A 6,467-nucleotide genomic window follows, 5' to 3' on the forward strand; every position below is an offset into this window, starting at 1 on the left:
CAGATTACTTGACTCAAGAACAACATGAAAATATCCAGATGAGAACAGCGCAAATTGCTCTGCGTGGCGTCCGACAAAGAGTAGTGTTATGTTGGAAACTTCGGGCTGGGAAGACTTGAGAGTAAGGAGACAAATATTTTCAACATTATTTTGATTAGTAATACATCACCACACTTCATGGAAATTGTCAGGGATAGAGTTTTATGTGTTTTGCCTGCATGACCTAAGCGTCATCTTAGACACTTTATACGCATATTCTTTGAGGAAAGGATGCTGCGGAAACAGACTGATGACATGCATCAGATCTTCGTGAAAGTTGTGGAGACATGTGAAAACCTTGGTCTATACCTGAACTTAAAGAAGACCCAATACATTATTGTGAGCAAGGCCCTGTGTGTCAACGGAGCTCCGATACTGAGAATAGCGCTGCAGCTTCGTCTTAGGATAGCGCGGTGCTGTAGAGTCCTGGACTGTGAGGAAAGGTTAGGAGCGTTTGAAATGTGGGTGTACTGTATTGACCAGGAGGTGTAAAATGTGCTGGGCTGCTAAGGTCTTATCGTGAGGCGCCCTCCTCCAAATAAATATGCAAGAGAACATCGAGAGAAGAGGGGTCCTGGGAGACCCCGCACGTCTTGACTGGGGAACCCGCGACTGTGGTTAAGCCAACAGCAAAAGTAAGATCGCCAACGTCCGATGACGGATACGGCACTAGGACTCTGTCCAGTGTGATGCTAATTATTCCGGTAGACTGAGCGTCCAAAGAGACGGGAGGATAAAAGTGGAAAATGCATTGAATAATGTACTCTTAACAACGGATTGTCCCTCTATTACTCGTGTGGAGAGACCGCAATTAACTGTATAGCTTGGTGCCTGCTGAAAGTCTTTGCTCTCCTCCGACATATCTCCTACACTGACAGTACACTCATGTTCCCTTGTTTGAACATTCAACAATCACAAATTATCCCACTCAAATTCAATGAAAATTCCATTACTCTAAAGAGATATTCCATCCTTAAATTACCAAGTTCCATGGCGAAATGGTTTGGTACAACGGGTACCGGGTTCGATTAGCTGCCGTGTCGAGATTTAAACCTTATTCGGTTAATCGGGGGCGGGGTGTTTGTCATGTCTTCTTAAGTAGGAGCCGCATGCCCACAGACATGGACATCGCCCATAAGACCTGCACAAGGCCTGCTCCGGGGACATTCGCCGTTATTATTATTATTATTATTATTATTATTATTATTATTATTATTATTATTATTATTATTATTATTATTATTATTATTATTTGTCCAACACTTGTCCCGTTTCACTACGAGGTCGTGTATGAGTTGAGATGAACCTGTCCTGGCGGGTTCTTTTTTTTTTGACCGGATATCCTCTGACGTCAAACTTATCAGAGAAGTTAATGAGATGAAATGAATTACCTGATATGATAGTATGGAAGGAGATGGTGAAACCCGGTGCCGGCACATAGCCTACTCCTGTCGAATAGCACCAAGATGGCTGCTTATGACGGAAGATCTCCACCCGACGGTCGAATCAAAGGCAACAGCGTCATATGGCCTCACTCCGTATGAGCTCTGCGGAGACGTTTACAATTTAATCCAGGCATTGGACACGCAATCTAGTGATTAGAAATTGCATACCACCAACACCTGTACACTGCCAGCCAACATTCGACCAACGGGACTCGAACCGAATAACCGCGGTGTCACAGCGTTTATACCTCAAAGCCTCAACGATCAAGACCAAGAGGCGGGTTGTTATTATTATTAGTAGTAGTATTGAATTCCCAATCCAAGCCTGACATCAACTCTCCCTTGACCCCTTGTTATCAGCTACAGAGAAATAAACAAACACTCACCAAGAGAAGCGACATCCTTACGAGTTCTGATAGTGGTATCTTTAGCTCTGGCTTGCTATTTATTTCACTGACTTGAGTTGTAACAAAGTCCCGCATGCTGAAAGCAGCCAGCTTGTTGGCCGACTCGATGACCTCTGAGAACCTTTGCCGTCATGTTCTGATAACCGAGAGGAGGTTTACCACGTAAAAAACTCACTGTGCGAGCCTGTAACAAAAACTACGGATAATGAGCAGATTTTAACAAAACTCTTTCATTTTGTGACTAGAAAAGTTACATTTAGTCTATATTAAGTTAATTAGTTTAACATTAGGTTTGATTCGATCAGTAGCAAAATATGTGTGGCTCTTTAACCTGTGTAGGCCTGAACCCTCGGTGTCGGCATTCTTTCCTAAATTTACAACTTTGTGGCTTTGTTAATGAGTTCTCGAGCTCGGCTCACAATATTTGTACCCTAAACCAGCAGCGTCTTTGTCTGTGAAGTAAGATGTAGGTACGAGGGCGACCGAGAAGTTTGATTTATGAAACATTGACAAGAAGAGGTGCAAGTGTAATTTAGTAGCGAATATTCCACGCAAAATCTTCGATTACCGCTGCCATTTTTACCACCTACATTTACCTCAAAAACCAACTGAACAAATCCTGCGAGTCTTAAGATATGTCCGATCATCCTGCTTCTTCTTCTTCTGGTCAAATTTTGTTAAATCGTCCTTCTCTCGGCTATCCGATTCAGTATCCCTTCATTCTTGAGTCAATCTATCCAACTCATCTTCTATAGCACCACATTTCGAAAGCTTCTATTCTCTTTCTTTATCGTCCATGTTTCACTTCCGTACAATACCATGCTCCATAATTCCTATATTATTGTTAGAAGTAGGACTCCCTTGCTTGCGCTAGTCTGCTCCTTACTTATTCCTTTCCTAATCTGCACTGCATTCCTTTGAACATCTTGTACTCCTCCAAGACTCCGTCCATACCATTCTCCAATTTCTCCAGATTCAGATAAAATGTCATCGACAAACCTCAGAGTTATTACTTCTTCTTCTAGGATAGCGATTTATTTCCCAAATTCCCCTTCTGTTTCCTTTATTGCCTGCTCTATGTAGACATTGAAAAGGAGACGGGACGAACTGCAGCCTTTCCTGAATCTTTACTGGACTGCTGCTTATTTTTTTCACAGCCTACGATTCCTATGTGTACAGACTGCTTTTTCTACAGATCGTAGAATCATTCTTGGTATCCGTACGCGATCAGCTTCAGAATATCGAATAACTTGGTCCAATCAACATTAACGATTTTTTTCTACATCTGCTAATGACTTGCACGTGGGATTGTCTTCCTTAATTCGGTCCTGTAAGATCATAAGTAAAGTCTGGATTGCTTCAGATGTTCCTACATCTCTTTTGAAGCCAAGCTGATGTTCTGCCAACTGAGGTTCAACTTGTCTTTCCATTCTTCAGTAAATAATACTGGTTGCCTTTTGCAGGCGTGGGATACTGAACTAATGGTGCGGTAGTTTTAACACTTGTAAGCACCTGGTATAACAATATTCTGTGTAAAATCGGATCATACATCTGTATCATACATCTCCACCTTCTCCTATGGCAGAGGATTTCATCAGTTCCAGGTGCCTTGTTCCTATTTAGAACTCGCAGAGTTCTGTCCAGTCCTGACCTCAAAACTGCGTCTCCCATTTCACCAGCATCAACAGCTTCTTCTTCTTCTGCTTGATACAATTATTCAGTTCCAGCATCTTTCTGCCCTGCCTTATTTACCCAGAAGTGGTTACGAGCTCAGTTCGTTCTTCCTTAGCTATCCTGCACTTTACATCTTCTTCGTTCTTTAATCGCTTGCATTCTTTTCTTCCCTCCTCAGTTTTTGTGTTCTTGTTCATCAATCAGGTCGAATATCTCTGATTCTTACTTGATCTTAACTTCCTTCCTAAATTATTTTAAGCTGACCTATTGATCTTCTTCTTCACGATTGTCCATTCTTCCTCTTCAGCCTTGTTATGAACGAAATCTGACTGAATCTGAGCGTTATTAGACGTGATGCTCATTGTGTTACTCGTATCCTTAATTTTCTAGATACGTCAACCAAACTTCATATTTAGCATCTACCTATCCAAGGTATGTTTAGAGGTTCATGGTCCCGGAATGGACTGGGGATTTATTGGAAACCGAAATAGTGATTTAACTCTTCCACATTGTACACAAGACTTACCTGACTGGCAATCGACCAATGAGGAAAAGTGTTTAGAAATTTATTTCCATTAAGGCGAGCAGATTTCAATTAAGTTTGGTTGTGTATATTTTGTGGGAGTGCAAAATCACGGTCTCGATTTCGTATAAACCCGCAGTGAATTCAGTGATTTAGAAACAATATGTTTGGTTCTATAACATTTTCTCCTATCTCCCACATTTATGGGTTAAATTGAGTCCGAAAATTTGAATAGGGTGAAATTTGGGTACATTTTTACGCTTTGCAATATTTTTTGTGTACTGATGTATAAGCTAGACTCATGAAATTTGGTCCACATGTGGCCTTCAATCGTGCCAATGTGCGCACCAAACTTGATGACTCTATCTTCCTTACAAGTGTGTCAAACAGTGAAATATACAGCAAAAATAACCATATTTACGAACAATCCAGAAATACAGCCAAATCTAATGTATAAGGGAGAGAGATACGACAGAAAGTCATAGGACCAAAGTTGTAGATCACTCCAAATTGAGCAGAGTTCGTGCCATCCGTTTTGTGATACGACTTATTGTTTAGCCATCAAATAGCTCAAAAGAATGTCTGCACCGTCATTAAATTTGCGTCCACATTTCGATATTTTGGGCGGGTAAAACGTGAAAATTTTTAACATCTGGATTTTTTCCATCGGTTACAGTCTAAAAGCTATAATTTCGCCAAATTTAAATATCCTAGCTCGTCAGGCAGATTGTGCCGCGACCTTGAAATTTTGGGGGGAGGGGAAATTTAGGAAATTCAACAAATTTTTGTAAGATGACGAAACATATAGGTTGTCGCTTTGGATAAATTATACGACTGGGTTCTTACGCTGAGCCCAAAATTTGAAGGCCTCCAACGTGCTCCCCTCGGGGAATTTTGAGAATTTTCGATTTTTCTAGGGGTCCTGGTGTCGCCAGCTTCTCCGGTACAAAGTTTCTAATTTCTGAGATTTCTGGAAGTGCCTCACAAATTCGCGGCAATTTTCTTTTTTTATACGTTTATGTATAGATCGCTCCAGACCGACCTGCTTATATATAGGTGACTAAAGGCCGTATATTTTGGTGAAATATACCTGTTGATTTCGGTGTCAAAACTGACTTATTTCGGTCGGTATTTCGTGAAATAAATTGTCATAGTGATCTGTGCTTCTCGTGATTACTTCCTTATAGTATGCGGTAAAACTAACTGATTTTGTGATTAGGGGTTTGACAGTGAACTCTTGTAATGTATTAAATTGTTATTGAATCATGGAACAACTAAATATACACAATGTCATAGAAATAAGTACTGGTATATAAACGACTGATACCTCGAAATGAAGTTATTTGATCTGCCTGTGATATGAATTTTTACATAGCCTACATATTTTGCATTACTTGTCTACAAAGTTCGAACTAAGCATGGTTTCAACGTTATGAGGATGCAGAGATGTGCGACAGTCAGAAAGTATCTTTGTGTGACCACATTAGAGACGAACACTTGGATGCAAATTCACTGTGGTCTTCTCTCACTTCACTAATACTGTCTTCGTCTGTACCAGATGTGCTTTCACTGCCCTGGAAGATGTTCGTGGATAGGCTGGTGCTGCCTGACCAGGGATGTGTAGCTCAGACGGTTAAGGCGCTCTTCAGTCCGGTGGTATTTGAAGGTGCTCAAATATGTCAGCCCTGTCAAGTACGGGACAACATTTCGGCATCTCGGCGCCTCCGAGGACAAAAACAATAACATTATTACTACTAATACCGTCGTATTTTACGAGAAAGACAGTATTATTTATCTTTCCTTTTATAATCATCCATGTCCTCATGTCAGGATTATCCAGTTTCTCTATAGGAATGCTGGCTTGCATGAATGCTTTTGTTTGGTCTATTACAAACTGCTGGATATCACTTTTGAACTTCCTTGCGATGTGTAAAGTATCGCCGAATATTATTTGTCGCTTATTTGCTTCATTCATCTTTTTTTGTGTGTTCCTGATTCTCTGTTTATCGCAGCTGTCTTCTCGTTTCGACTTAATATGAACATTACAGTACTTTCACATTGGAATCTTTCTTGCAGCACCAAACACATAGAACGCCTCACTGCTGTATTCATCGGGCCTCGGAAAAAAAAACTGTTGTGACTTTAGTTTTCGGCATTTTTATCTTTAAATGGTGGACATTTTCCAGTAGCGAACTCTCACTGCCAAAGAGTATAATACGCACTGCTGTATCTACAACCGCAACGCCATTTGCTGTAATCGATAATATATACCGATTTTGATTGATTGCCTTAGAGACCGCAGAACTGAATCCACAGTCCTCATCGCTTTGTGTGGATAATATACAGCCTTTCAAGCAACAGATAGGAAACTAAAATATT

Source organism: Anabrus simplex, chromosome X (genome assembly GCF_040414725.1).
Source record: "Anabrus simplex isolate iqAnaSimp1 chromosome X, ASM4041472v1, whole genome shotgun sequence".
Lineage (NCBI taxonomy): Eukaryota > Metazoa > Arthropoda > Insecta > Orthoptera > Tettigoniidae > Anabrus > Anabrus simplex.